Consider the following 16,591-nt stretch of genomic DNA (forward strand, 5'->3'; position numbering starts at 1 on the left):
TCATAGCTAATAAGAATCTAGTTTGTTGGTTAACTCTAGAGCCTACATAGAAAACATGAATAATTAATGGCGGGTGTTTCCTCAGCTTTATTCATTGGAATGCCTTCAATATGTAAAACAGAATCTAAGACAGCAAGCACTCAATAGACACCTGAAAAATAAATTAATAGATCAAATTTTCTAGTATTTTCTTATGTTGGTGGCACAGTAGGAAAAGGCTATATTTTTAAAATATCCTCCTTTTCTAAACACTGTGGAATCTCTCTTGCATTTCAGTAACTGAAATTTAATATGTTCAGGCATATAATTTTGGTATAAACCTCTATATGTACAAACACAAATATCCAGACACTTTACACAAACAGAAAGTGTTTAATATGTTTTTATTATGATTGACCATAATTTCGTTCTACATGGTAAATTAAAATTTTAAAAATCTTTTCATTATTAACACAAATACCAGTTGCTTTGCCTGTGTGTTTTACTATCGTTATTTCACAAACAGAGTCCAAAGCATTTTGCTGTCCCATAGGCATAGCTGTCTTTTTGCCATGCTTCCATTTAATAGTTCATTTTATTTTTTTATGAGTGGCACTTGAAAGATGTTACCTGTTTTCACATATCGATAATGATTTCTGTTGGTTTCAAGCTCAAAAATACCTAGGGGACAAAGGAATCTGGGCATCAAATTGACTTCAGGAAGACTGAAGAAATATTCCACTTCTTGATTTATATCCTGGGTGTTATTCTCATAACATCTCATGTTTAATTTTTTCATATTATATTTCTTTAAAATTTTAATATAAATCTCTTTCAATCAGCTCATTTATTTCAGTTAAGAACTGAAATTGCCTGGAGAAGGGTTCCCACTACATAGTTTTATGAGGGACATATTTCCCAGGGCATACCACTTAAGACCGTAATTACATTGCAATTTATTGTAGATAAATTTATTGTAGATAAATAAATTAATATCTATAATATTAAGTGTTGTATAAGTGTTTGCCAAATTGAATTAAACTTAGAATACATTTAAAAATACCCACTGTTCTGCAATATCCTAAAATTTTGACTACACAAGGAAACTACATTTTTCAGGGTTCATTCTTGTTCCCAACTAAACATTAGACTAGTTATAGTGATCTATCATATACATATGAACATACATGCTGTAATTTGTATGCTGAATCTATGAAGCTACTAGGGATGTGAGGCTTTACTACTTAAACCTACTTAGATAGGGGAAAAAACTGATATATATTTTACTGTTTGATTCAGGGAAGTCCTGTAAACCAATTTACGTACACTAAGAATTTGCTTATCTCTGAAAGCAACTCTTCTGTTATTTCAATTGGTATCTTAATTGGTCATTTAAAAATGTCTGCAAATTAACTCTCTTGTTGCATTTGTAGTTCATTCTAAAGAGAATATACATTAAATCACAAAAGATAAATTTTTTTCATAAAGTTATTAAAATAAAAAAAGGAAAATTTGTGCCTAAATTACCATGTTCCCATGTCACAATAACAATGCCTTAATCTTCCACAGAATTTCAGAGTTTATACCTTTTTCACACATACACACATAAACTTATGAAATGCCAAGGCTAAAAATAAATCTTAAATCTTTAATAAATCTTAAAGGCTCTGGACTTCACTGTGTTAATTTTCCAGAGAGAAAAAAACTGGTATGTCCACAGAAGTAAACTGTTTCAGGTCAAATAGCTAATCAGTGGTTAAACTTGGAATTAAGATCAATTATACCTTACTCCAAACACAACTTATGTCTAACATATTTTCCAAATGTATATGTATTTAACTATATATATATATATATATGCATTTTTAAGTGCACAGTTCTTATGTGAAAGGAATAATAACAATTGAATAGATATACTCTTACCAATACATCTTTTTCTTGTTAAAAAAGGGGAAATTCAATTTTATCATCAATATCACTTGGCATTCAGGTTTTCTTCTTAGATAATAGTTCTTAAAGAATATAATGTTATTTTGATTTGAGTTTTGTTTTGAATAATTTTATAGAATGGCACTATTCATTAAAATGATACAAGTGAAATATTGATTTTTGTTAATAAAGTTGTCATTCAATGATTTGCAGTCCAATACATTTTTTTTGAGTGGAGCAGAAAGTTATGTCACCACCTTTTGTAGCAAGAGAATCATTTCTAACCTTGAGAATTGAGATTAGAACACTTAAATTCACAGAGGTTAATGATCAGGACTGAGAAATGAGATTACCTGTACCAGTATGATTTAATTGTTTACTCCAGGACATTCTTTTTTTGGATGATAAAATTATAAACTAATATTTTTACTGTTTATTTCAGGAAATTCCGGGAAACAAATTTATCTGGACACAGTGTTTGCTCATCTGGGCAAACAAGTCTTTTATCAGGACAATAGCTAACTTACCTGGGCAAAGAATTTGCTTTTTAAAAATAATTTACTTATCGTATCTTGCTTCCAGATCCATACCTAATCTCTACACCAATTCTAAACTATCAAGCTGTGAACTTTTCTCAATTTCAATCAGTTCCCTTCATGTAAATATCCTCAAACACTAAAATCTAAAAATACCTATGTCTACACCTATACATCTAAGGTACTAAGAAGACATCTGTCAGGTTGATGTTCTCCCTTACATCAATCGGTCTAATAAACGTAGCTTTACTTTTTTTTTTTTTTTCTGGTATTCTTTTGAGGAGTTGACACTTGACAACCTGTTCACATTTCATTTGCTAGGACCCAATAATATAAGAAAGTCTTTAGAAATACGTTAAATAGTGGCATACCCTTATAACTTAGATTTGTCCATAAAAAAATAAAGCCTGAGAACTGCTTCTCTAAACCTTACTTGTCTTTATAAAATGATGAAATCAGCTTTATATTTTATATAAGACAGTGGGGAAGCAAATTATTTATTTGATATATATTTCTTTTCTTGGTTCAAATAACACAATTGATTAGAATCTCTCAATCTCGAAATATAAAAGCAAGCACAATTCACTTTTGCATATTTCTCTTTTGGATTATCATTTAATTTGTGAAATAACATGAAAGAAAATGTTTATCATATACTGATAATTTCATTGTAAACATAAATGAAAGTATTTAAATAGTTAAATAGTAATCAAAAAAAGCTAAAGAAAATATTTGAATGTGAACTATGAACACATGAAAAATGATCTAATGGTCTTTGAACATGAGGTTCACAAACTATTCTAACTATCTGAATCTTTGAATATTTATTCCAGTAACAAATTATCTTTTTCAAAATAGTGAATTTTTGTTTCTAATCTATAGAAGCAAGATTACCGAGTTTACTAGATGGGCCTTTGTGTCCTTTCTCCCATCATGCCAGGAAAATACTAATCTGACTAGAAAGTTTTCAATTTTACAGAATTTTTTATTTCTCTTTGGATAACTTGGTGAATCACTTCATTTTTGACATTTAGTTGCATTTATTTACCAAATGTATTGCATATACTCTACTTACAAAATATGATATAAAAGAGCAGCAAAGAGCAGTGTTTGAGAGTGAACTATAATAAAAAATAGAAATTCAACCAATTTATCTATGCATAGAATAAGTCTAAAATATTCCACCTGAGATTCTTGGGATCCTTTGTTCTGTGACTTACAGAATTTTGTAATCCATTTTTTTTTTTAATTTTTATTGAGATTGTTCACATACCATACAATTATCCAAAGATTCAAAGTGTACAATCAGTTGCCCCTGGTACCCTCATACAGCTGTGCATCCATCACCACACTTAATTTTTGTTCAATTTTTAGAAACTTTTCTTACTCCAGACAAGAAACAAAGTGAAAGATGAAAAAAGGAAAAAAAAAAAAAAAAAAAAAGGAAAAGGAAACTCGAATCCTCCCATATCCCTAACCAACCCCCCTCAATTGTTGACTCATAGTATTGGTATAGTACATTTGTTACTGTTTATGAAAGAATGTTGAAATACTACTAACTGTAGTATATGGTTTGCAATAGGTATATATTTTTTCCCTATATGCCTCTCATTAACTTCTAATTGTGTTGTCATATATTTGTTCTGGTTCATGGAAGAGATTTCTAATATTTGTACAGTTAATCATGGACATTGCCCACCACAGGATTCAATTTTAAACATTCCCATCGTTTGACCTCCAACTTTCCTTCTGGTGACATATATGACCCTGAGCTTCCCCTTTCCACCTCATTCATGCACCATTCAGCACTGTTAGTTATTCTCACATCTTGCTACCGACACCTCTGTTCATTTCCAAACATTTAAGTTCATCCTAGTTGAACATTCTGCTCATACTAAGCAACCACTCCCCATTCTTTAGCATCATCCTATATCTTGGTACCTTATATGTCATGTCTATGAGTTTACTTATTATAATTAGTTCCTATCAGTGAGACCCTGCGATATTTGTCCTTATGTGTCTGGCTTATTTCACTCAGTATATTGCCCTCGAGGTTTCTTCATCAACCCATTTTTTTTTTTAGATGGCTTTGTTCACATGTCATACATTCCATCCTAAGTAAACAATCAATGGTTCTCTGTATGGTTGCATATTTATGTGTTCACCACCTTCACCGCTGTCTATATAAGGGCATCTACATTTCTTCCACAAGGCAGGAGGGAGAGTCAAAGAAGGTAGAGAGGCAAAAGAAAGAGGAAAAAAAAAATGACAGCTAGGAAGCAGCAAAAGGAAAGATAACCTTAAATCAAAGTATAGTAAAGAGTCAGACAACACCATCAATGTCAAGTGTCTAACACGCCGCCCCTAACCCCCCCTCTTATCTGCATTTACCTTGGTATATCGCCTTTGTTACATTAAAGGAAGCATAATACAATGATTTTGTTAGTTACAGTCTCTAGTTTACATTGATTGCATCCCTCTCCCAATGCTTCCCCATTTTCAACACCTTGCAAGGTTGACATTTGCTTGTTCTCCTTTGTAAAAGAACGTATTTGTACATTTTGTCACAATTGTTGAACACTCTAGATTTCACTGAGTTACACAGTCCCAGTCTTTGTCTTTCCTCCTTTCTTCTGGTGTCTCACATGCTCCCAACCTTCCTCTCTTAACCATATTCATAGTTATCTTTGTTCAGTGTACTTACATTGCTGTGCTACCATCTTCCAAAACTGTGTTCCAAACATGCACTCCTGTCTTCCCCATCACTCTGTAGTGTTCCCTTTAGTATTCCTTTTAGGGCAGGTGTCTTGTTCACAAAGTCTCTCATTGTTTGTCAGAAAATATTTTGAGCTCTCCCTCATATTTGAAGGACAGCTTTGCTGGATATAGGATTCTTGTTTGGCTGTTTTTCTCTTTCACTATGTTAAATAGATCACACCACTTCCTTCTTGCCTCCATGGTTTCTGCTGAGAGATCTGCACATAGTCTTATTAAGCTTCCTTTGTATGTGATGGATTGCTTTTCTCTTGCTGCTTTCAGGATTCTCTCTTTGTCTTTGATGTTAGATAATCTGATTATTAAGTGTCTTGGCATAGGCCTATTCAGATCTATTCTGTTTGGAGTACACTGTGCTTCTTGGATCTGTAATTTTATGTCTTTCATAAGAGATGGGAAATTTTCACTGATTATTTCCTCTATTAATGCTTCTGCCCCTTTTCCCTTCTCTTCTCCTTCTGGGACAACAATGATACATATATTCTTGTACTTTGTTTCATCCTTAAGTTCCCAGAGACATTGCTCATATGCTCATATTTTTTCATTCTTTTCTCCATCTGCTCCTTTGCATGTAGGCTTTCAGGTGTTTTATTCTCCAGTTCCTGAGTGTTTTCTTCTGCCTCTTGAGATCTGCTATTGTATGTTTTCACTGTGTCTTTCATTTCTTGTGTTATGCCTTTCATTTCCATAGATTCTGCTAGTTGTGTTTCTGAACTTTCGATTTCTACCTTATGTATGTCCAGTGTTTTCTTTATAGCCTTTATCTCTTTTGCCAAATCTTCTCTAAACTTTTTGAATTGATTTGGCATTAGTTGATTAAATTCCTATATCTCAGTTGAAGTGTACATTTGTTCTTTTGACTGGACCATAACTTTGTTTTTCTTAGTGTAGGTTGTAGTTTTCTGTTGTCTATGCATCTGACCTCCTAGGCCACCCCAATCAGGTTTTCCCAGATGAGAACAGGCTCAGGTCACAGAAGGAGGAAATATTCAATATCTGGTTTCCCTGATGGTTTTTCTTAGAGGATTGACACACCCTGTGCTTTTCTGCCTGGCAAGTGCACCTGTCAGTCTGTCACTGGCTGGTGTAAGGGGCTGTGGCCTGTGGCTCTCCTTCCCCAGGCTTTGGGGTCTGGTTCCAGTAAGGCAGGCAGTAGAGCTGAGCCCCTCCCTTTCCTCTTGGGAAGCTATGCCCCCTCCAGAGAGGTCATCTGAATATCAATAAGTTCTTTGTTTCTCTTTGAAGCTCCCAGATTCACCCGTCAGCCAGAGATAGCACCCGATCCTCTGGGCTCCCTGTCCTGAGGCAGATATGTCCCCTGACTCTCCCAAGGTCAGTTGTCACCAAAAGCCTCTGTCTGCTTGTTGGGGATTCACTGTCTGCATTGAGCAGTTTACATTAAAACCCTAGTTGGAGCTGGGCTGAGGTCCACTAGCTTGTTTGGAGAGTTCTGCTCTCTAGCACTGCAAGGTTTCCATGAGGGAGGGGCTCTTGGCTCTTGGCTCTCGACATGGGTCTGCAGTTTTTACCTACAGATTTTATGCTGTGGTCTCAGGCATTCCTCCCAGTTCAGGTTGGTGGATGATGAGTGGACAGTCATCTTTGTCTCCCCACAGTTATTCCAGGTTATTTACTAGTTTTTTGGTCATTTATGAATTGTTCCAGGGGGGACTAATGGTCTTCCACTTCTCTCTATGCCACTATCGTAGCTCCTCCCCATAATCCATTTTTATATTTTGTAAAATGCAGAGATAGTAAGAGGTATACAATAGATACCCAGGGAAAATTTAAAAATGCTCACACTTATTTTGTAGTTTATTTTGAAATAATTTGATCTTACTGAAAGTTTGAAATAATAACACAAAAATCACATATACACTTGATACAAATTGTTTAACTGTTAACATTTTGCCCCACTTTATCATTTGCACTCTTTCTCTTCAATCCCCCATGCAATTTTGATGAAATATTTAATAGTAAATTGCAGATATTACTCATAAATATTTAAGGTGATTTCTCATGCAAAATCACTGCACCATTATATAAAAAGAATAATTTTTTCATTGATATATTACTTATCTAGTCATTGGTCATATTCAGTTGTAACTCTGGACATATAATTCCTCCTGGACCAACGTGTTGATACAAATACAAATCAGATGAATGGTTGAATAAAAAAACATACAAAGAAACAAACAAATGAATAAATAAATAGGTGGAAAGTTTTTCTCTACAATACAGTTCTAACTAATAAATATAGAATGAATTATCAAAATGGATATGGAAATTAGAAGGTAAAAGTATAATGAAGAATATGACATTAAATAATCTCAAATAATCTTCCCAAGAGTTGATTATTCATTACAAATATCAAAAAAAAAAAACTTTATGGTGGAGAAGTTGATCAAACATCACTTTAGTGAATAATAAGAGTGAGCATCACTATTTATTGGCCCAATTGATACCATATGCCTCCTGACATTATGCCCCATGAAGGGCACATCATCACTTTCATGGTATTCCTGCCAAAAGTACCTAACAAATCTACTCATGAAGAAGGATCTCACAATCTTGGATTGAGAGATATTCAACCAACAATGTGCCTGTTCTTTTCACAAATATCAAGACCATGAAAGAGAAAGTTTGAGGAATTGCTACAGATTAAAGGATTTTAGGAGACATGACAACTGAATGCACTGAGTCCTGGAAGGACTGTGCATGTCTGAGAAACACTAAAATAATTCTGCTTATCTTTTTTCTTAAATCAAATAAAAGAAAGTAACATTAATGAATACATCATATTACAAAATGCATGACAATAAAAATTGAATGAAAGAAAAGCCACTTTTTTCTTCACTCACATGATTAAGAACAATGGACAAGATTCAAAATATGCTACTCAATGGAGCCTATCTTTTCTCACCTAATCACTGAGTCTTACACTTCAGGTTCACCATTACTAAAGGGTTCATCATTATTAAAGGAAGTCCATTCAAAATATGCACAGCGCTAGAAACTGATACTGCTAAATTAGCACTAGTGAAACACTAAAAAGTTATTGAGCAATGCCTACTACATACAAAATTTAAGTATATGAAAAAGCTAGTTATAAAATTTATTTGGAAGGGAAAGATGCCAGGAATTGATAAAAATATTCTAAAAAAGAAAAACTAAGTGGGAGGACTTATACTTTCTGACTTTGAAGCTTATAAAGCCACAGTAGTCTAAACAGCATGGTATTGGCACAAAGATAGACATATTGATCAATGGAATCAAATTGAGATCTATGGTTGATCTATGATAAGGCCCCCAAACCCACTGAAGTGGGACATAGCAGTCTTTTCAAGAAACGGGGCTGGGAGAACTGGATATTTATATCCAAAAGAACGAAAGATGATCCTTACCTCACACCCTATGCAAAAATTAACTCAAAGTGGATCAAAGACCTCAATATAAGAGACAGTATCATAAAATTCCTAGAAGATAATGTAGAGAAACATCTTGAAGACCTTACATTAGGTGGTCAATTCTTAGACCTTACACCCAAAACACAAGCAATGAAAGAAAAAAATAGATAAATGGGAACTCATCAAAACTAAAAGCTTCTGTACCTCAAAGGAATTTGCCAAAAACGTGAAGAGGCAGCTAATTCAATGGGAAAAATATATATATATATATTTGGAAACCATGTATCAGATAAAAGGCTGATATCTTGCATATACAGAAAAATCCTAGAACTCAATGACAATAGTACAATCAACCCAATTATAAAATAGGCAAAAGATATGAAAAGACTTTTCTCTGAAGAGGAAATACAAATGGCTTAAAAACACATGAAAAAATGTTCATCTTCACTAGCTATATTAGGGAGATGCAAATTAAGACCATAATGAGATATCATCTCACACCAATTAGAATGGCTGCCATTAAAGAAACAGGAAACTACAAATGCTGGAAAGGTGTGAAGAAGTTGGAACTCTTATGCATTGCTGGTGGGACTGTATAATGGTATAGCCACTCTGCAGGACAGTCTGGTAGTTCCTTAGAAAACTAGATATTGATTTACCCTTCAATCCAGCAATTGCACTTCTCAGTATATACCCAAAAGATCTTAAAGCAGTGACATGAGCAGATATTTGCACACCATGTTCATAGCGGCATTGCTCACAACTGCCAAGAGATGGAAACAATCCAAATGTCTTTCAACAGATCAGTGGATAAACAAAATGTGGTATATACACACTGCAGTAAGAAGGAACGAGGTCATGAGACATATGAAAACATGGATGAAACTTGAAGACACAATGCTGAGTGAAATAAGCGAGACACAGAAAGAGAGATACTATATGTTACCACTAATGTGAATTCTGTGAAAAATGTAAAATAAATGTTTTATATTGTAGAATGTTGGGGACCTAGTGAAGGGGTAGTGATAATCTAATAAGAACAGATAAATTTTGGAGGGTAGACTTAATGTTATGGGAATGCTCAGGAATGACTATGGTTTGTTAATTTTCTTGGGGTATGGTAGGAACAGGTTGGAAGCAATGTAGTTATTTTAGTTTATTTGTTTTTCTTATTCCTTTGTTTTATTTGAAATGTTGCTTTTTAAAGTTTTTTATAAATAAAGTTAAAAATGAATTAAAAAGTTCATAAAATAATGAGACATGAAATAGTCCTCACTTATGTCGGGTTTTAAAAATAAGTTCATTTACTGTTAACATGCAAACCTTTCAATGACTTCCTAAAATAAAAGATGAAATCCTCAAAACAAAACAAAACAAAACAAAAAAAAGATGGATCATCACTGTCCTTGGGGGAATATTTGGGATTTCTAATTACAAATATTTCTGGCTGCTTTTATTGTATTCCCTATTATGGTGCCTTTTCTTTGACAACAATTTTACAGTACTTTATAAAATTTTGGATGAATGAACTGTCATATACACTTGCAAAATTCCACATAATTTTTCTTTTCTTTGAGTCTGCTCTGCAATGTTCTTCATCAGCATCCTGTCACTTTTCAGTTATCACTGCTGGCTGGTTGGAAAAAATTTAACAATAGAATCTTTCTGTGTGCCCACATTTTCATGTGGAACTGACAGAAACGGTTTCTCTCTTGGATATAGTAAAAATTGGAAACAAGTCTTTGGTGATGAAAAGAAATATTGGCTACTTCCAGTGTTTCCAAGCTTGGGTGATGGCTGCAGTTTTCAATCTTGCCTTGTGGGGATGGACTCAGAACAAGCTTCTGTTACAAGCCAAAATGAATGAGCCAGAAGTATTGTATCAAATCAAACCACTTAGTGAATCAAAAAAAAAAAAAAAAAAAAACAAAACAAAACAATTATTGGACAGTGAATCTCACTGGGCAGAGAATGGATCTGAAGAAGGCAATATCAGATCAGGGGCAAAAAACCATGCTACAGTGGCAGTAGAAAATTTAGTACCACTTGTTTATAACCAATCATTTGAATAAGAGCAAGGGTTATAAAAACACATTATGAACTGTTATTTTCAGCTTCATTTGGAAGAAAGCAATCAATGAAATGAAATAATGAAAGTATAAATGAAGATATATTTTTTAAAAAGGAAGCCTTTTTACAGAATGCTGGATCCACAGAAGCACTACTCCAAAGCAGGAAGATGTCTTAATCTTAAGTGTCCATTGGTGGACATTGACTTACAGCTACAAAAGTGACTTAATTTTACTTTGGAAATAACACTTACCTTTTATGAGATGGTAAAATATGAGCAATCAATCACATGTTCATCACAGCATATGTATTTTTTTTTTTTACCTGAGTTACACTATTAGAGGTTCTTTTTTTTTTTTAGTGTCCATATAAATTTTCACTCCAAAATCACAAGCTAAAAAGTTGTCTTAAGTGAAGCATATTTAGAGCACTCTGGTGGCTAAAGGTAAATAATATCTGAATTTATATTGCTTGTACTAATATAAGGAAAAAAGAAAATGGCTGCTTTTTTAAATTGGGTGTTTGCTAATTTATAATTACTGTTTTACACTTTCAACATTTTTAATAAAGTTTTTTATTGTTGACTATAAATTAACACTCAGAAGGACTCATAAAAAAATTATAATTACCCCAATGGGTATGATTGCTGTAGTGAAAAAAAAATATACCTAGACTACTGTAATAATTAATTTTTTAAGAAAGTCATTATTATTACAGATCTATTGGAAAGAGTCAATCATCTGGTTGAATGAGCTCTCTGTTTATGCTGTATAATCCACAGATTTATAGAAGGCTTTGAGATATATATGATATGAGTTAGTGATGGGAAGTGTAGATAAGGAACCAGTTAAGGTAAAGGAAATTTGTCTGTTCATTATTTGGTTAGCTGCCATTCAAAATATATCTTTTTGAAAATAACTTGGTTTTCCACTTTGAATTATATGTATTTATGTATAACTTCATTTCCACATAGTCATGTCAAGATCGCCTTATAGGTCACTAGAGGATTGCTTTTGAGGTTTGGAGTAAATTTATCTTCTAATATACAAATCTTATAGAAGCTATAGTTTAATACAATACAATCAATAGTTATGCTCTCACCATAACATACCATAAATACACATGTATATTTTGTAGAATATAATTTTATTTAAAGTATTGAAATAATTCACTGATAAGTTTCAGCATTTTAAATCAAGTAATGGAATTCAGAAAATTCCCTTTGCGTTAGATTGTATTTTTCAATCTATTTTGTAATTACACATCTCTGAAACTTCCAGGTACAAAGATTCATTTGCATGAAAGTAAATTTTTAAATGTTTAGAAGCAAATATAAGATATTTTCTTTGTGTCCTTAGAGTATATATAATTCCTTGAGTAAGATACACAGAGCACAAAGCATAAAACAAACACCTCACAGTCAACTACATTAAATTTTAAATATTACAACAAAAGAATATTATAGAGAATACATAAATGATTCCTACAAATCAAAAAGGAAATATTAACAATCAAAGGAAAATACAGTCAAAAATACAATGTGAGAAGGTAATTTAAGAACGGGAAACAGGAAAGACAAAAAATTCTGAGAAAAATGGCAAAACCCATAAAAGTCAGAATGTCTTAGTTTCCTAGGCTGCTCAAGCAAACAGCAAGAAATGGGTCAGGTTAAACAATGGGAATTTATTTGCTCACATTTTGAGGCTGAGAAAAAGTACAAATCAAGCTGTCTTCAAGGTGATGTTTTCTTCCTATAGACTAGTTTTCTGGGGCTGGTTGCCAGAGATCCTTGGTCCTTAGCTTGCCATATGGCAAGTTAAATCGTGGTGCTCCTGGAATCTTCTCTTCCAGGTTCTGTTCATCTTAAGCTTCTGGATATTCCCTCTGACTTTCTCTCTCTGTGTCTGAATTTCATTAGTCCAGTAAGAGGATTAAGACCAATTCTTTTGGGGCTGGGCAACACCTATCTGAAGAAACCTCATCAAAAGGTCCTACTTACAATGAGTTCATACCCACAAGAATGGATTAGAGGTAAGAACATGATTTTCTGTGGCATACACAGCTTCAAATCACCACAATTCACCTTGTGGATCCCAAAAAGACGTCCTCTTTCCACAATCAAAATGCATTAATTCCTCACAACATCCCAAAAGCCTTAAGTCAATCCAGAAACAATGCTAATTACAAAGTCTCATCAAAATCAATGAGGCATGTGGTCTGTCCTGAGGACACAATTCCCCTGTGTCTGTGGACCTGTGAAATCTAGACTACAAGTTATCTGCTTCTAATATATAATGGAGGGACAGGCATAGGATAAACACTTCCATTCCAGAAGGTAGAAATTGGAAGGAAAACAGGTGTCATGAGTCCGAAACAATTCCAAAACTCAGCAGGGTATATACCATTAGATTTCAAGGCTGGATGAAGCAGCAGCACTACCCCTTCCAAGTGCTCTCCTTGACTTCTCCTGAAATGGCTGCCTGGTCTATGTTCAGTTAAACCCTCACATAGTACACAATTCTTTGGAGACTCGCCTTCTGGAATATCACAATCTTCTAAAGCCATCAGTTTCTGGTTGCTTTGTACCAAGGAGTCCAGTTAATAGCTTATCTCTTTTCTCTCTCATTTCATTATATGCTGCAAGGAGAAACCAGGCTGCACTTGCCACATTTAGCTTAGAAATCTTCTCAGCTAAATATCCAAATTCATCACTTTAAAATTCTCACTTCCATCCAACATCAGAACTCAACTTTGCCAAGTTCTCTGCCATTTAAAAACAAGGATTGGCTTTCCTCCTGTTTCCAGTAACACATTTCTCATTTCTTTCTAAGGCCTCACTGGAAGTACCTTTAGTGTCCATATTTCTACAAACAGTCACTTCAAACAATCTAGGCTTTTTCTATCAAGAACCTCACAATTCTTGCAGCCTCTACCCATTATCCAGTTCCAAAGCTATTTCCACATTTTTTGGTATTTTCAATAGCCAGACCACACTATCCTGGTACAACATCTATATTAGTCAGTATTCTGCAGGGAAACAGGACTGACAGATAATACATATATTTGATGTAAATATTATGAGATTTTTTAGAGGAATTGGCCCACATGGTTGTGGGGATGAGCAAGCCCCAATTCCAGAAGGTGGGGCAGAAGCTGGGAATTCCAATGAAGCTTTCAATAATTGCCCAGGAGAAGACAGCTGTCTGAAGTAGGGATGGGGATTCTTTCTTCTCACTGCTTTAATCATTACTTCTCCTTTCAGTGGTTTGGATGACGCTTCTCTCATTGTTGAAGGCAATCTCCATGATTGTAGATGCAATCGGCCATAGTTGCAATCAACGTACCAATGATTTAAACCCATGAACTATCCTTACAGTAACAATCAGGTCAGTTATTACTTAACCAAAACTGGATACCAAAACCTGGACAAGTTGGCACATGAACTTACCCATCACACAAAGACTGAAAATAAATAACATAAAGAGACGTAATTTGACTTCTATCATAATAGCAAAACAACCACCTGATTTTCAAGTATTAGCAGACCGGAAACACAGTAGGAACTATTAAACAATGCTAGTGAGAATATAATTTGGCACACCCAATTTAAAGAAGAATTTCAATATCCATAAATTTTAAAATATGCATACCATACAAACAAAATTCTACTTCTAGTTACCCTGGAAAAATTCTTGCATAGTTTCACAAAGATATGAACCTATGTAATCTTTGGAATAACTTCTTTGGAATTGGTAAAAATTTAAATCAACAGTGGAACCATGGAGCAATGAAAATGTACAAAACTGAGCTTGATTTATCAATGTGGATAAATTGGCAACATATTATATTGAATGAAAAAAGTCAGATTACAGAAGGATCTTCACATTATAATCCCATTTTGTAAACTTTAATACATGCAAAACAATATGCTATAAATAAACTCTCACAGTGGGTAAGACACCATGGGATGGACACTTCAGAGACTTCAACTTAATAAATGTTATTTTATTCCTTAAGATGAAGGATACACTGTACTCACTACTGTATATAGAATACATCTATATATTTTTAAAATTACTTCATGCATTTGATTATAATCACAATGTTGGCAAAATAGACTATACTGAAACTCATGTTTGCAGATCCAAAAAATCAGTTTTATCTAGGAATTGACTTTGTCTTTGCTTTGAATACTAAGCAATCACAAGGTAAAAAGACACAAAAGCTAAAATCATACCATTTTCTTGAGTTCTAGAAATGTGTGTCAGACTGAAATTACCTTGGATTTTGAATGCCATTTAATTTTATAGACGTACTAGATCATTAATCTATAGCTATTTTATATTGACTCCTTTCCATTGTCATTTCAACACAAAAGTATTTTTTGACTGATTGAACTCTTCTATTTTACATTTTCAACTGAACTTGAGAAAATGAAATTAAAACAAGATGTAATTATTTCTTGAGAATATTTATACTACTGAATGGGAAATAGATTAAGCAAACTCCCAACCCATTCAATCCGGACACACTTGAGAAAAAAAAAAAAAAAAAAACACACAAGAAAACAAAAACAAAAGGCAAACCTTTTATAATATAATAATCACCTGAATAAGTGGGGCTTCAATCATTATGGAATATTTATTTATGGATTTTTAATGTACCTCTTTTGTTTATTACAAGGAGCTCTGAACCAAAATTAATAACACTAATTACACCCAGCCACCTGCAGTGAGTAGCATTAAAGAAAATTGCACCCACAATTTCTTTTTAAAAAGGCAAGGGAACAACAACCTACTATAGTTAAACAAAATATTATTTTCCCTGTCAAAGTTTTACATAAAATAATTAAATTAAGCCTAGGGCTCTAGAATATTGACACTCTTAAAGGCAGTATTTTTCTTTGACTTCACATTTTAAATATAGAACACAGGTATTTAAATGATGGTCTGTGATTGAACCAATGAAAGTATTTTTAGTAGGCTGATCATATTGTTCAATTTGATTACCAAGTATAATAATTACAAATCCAGTGGAAAAAAATCAAGGGACATTTGACCATGATATTTGGTATTATTATCTGACTGTGATCAATATTTCTAGGAGATAGTACAGAAAGACTGAATGCAATAAATTTTCTACCCATTATAACTATGTAAGCTCAGGTTGTGTTTCACATAAACTGCAGAATACATATAATCTATTTTCTTTTATTATTGTCAGTCAACAACACATCAAAGAAGGAAAACATTTTAATTCAATTCTATACAAAATGTAGTTAGAAAATTCCATCATCTGGAAAACAAATAGGTATTAGGATGTTTTCCAAAATAAATAAAATTGATGTTGAATTTGAAAACTCCATTCAATAGCATCAATTATTGAGTGTTTATTATGTTCCAGGAACTGAGCCAAGGCACAGGGATGCAAAGCTGAAAAGATGTGAAAAGCCCTAAAGCAGTCGTAAATCTAGATAGGTTTGTGATGTAGAGTGTGATTTTTCCATAAAGTAAGTGATTTCTATTAGCATAGCTGCAAAGTAAGTGAAGTATTCATTTTATGAGAAATTGAAGGTGATTGGCTCTCCAGGACATCAGCATTTCAATTACGTGAAACAGAGGCTGTTTTCAGTTTTTTACTCTAAGGTCAGCTACCTAGAGAAGAGGGAAAATAATAAACATTATCTCAACTGGCAGTCAGGATACACAGGTTCTGTACTGGGCTTGCCACTCATTTCCTCTTTAGCCTTGAGCAATCACTTACTTTCTCTGGGCTTCATCATTTTTTAATGATGTAGCTAGAAACTGAAGGTGATTGATTAGATAATCTTCCATCCTTCTAATTCTAAGAAAAATGAATTGCAGCATAAAATTAACAAATAACTCAATAACACAG

At 33.5% G+C, this 16,591-nt stretch overlaps 1 protein-coding gene and 1 pseudogene across 1 annotated transcript in view; one reads left to right on the forward strand and one right to left on the reverse strand.

Annotated features, from left to right (window-relative positions):
- CDH12 (cadherin 12) overlaps positions 1 to 16,591 on the reverse strand; it is a 1,151,516-nt gene that overhangs the window by 1,064,346 nt on the left and 70,579 nt on the right. The gene's annotated exons all lie outside the window — the stretch shown is intronic.
- Positions 10,016 to 10,698, forward strand: LOC119506007 (annotated as a pseudogene).

Source organism: Choloepus didactylus, chromosome 11 (assembly GCF_015220235.1).
Source record: "Choloepus didactylus isolate mChoDid1 chromosome 11, mChoDid1.pri, whole genome shotgun sequence".
NCBI classification, from domain to species: Eukaryota; Metazoa; Chordata; class Mammalia; order Pilosa; family Megalonychidae; genus Choloepus; species Choloepus didactylus.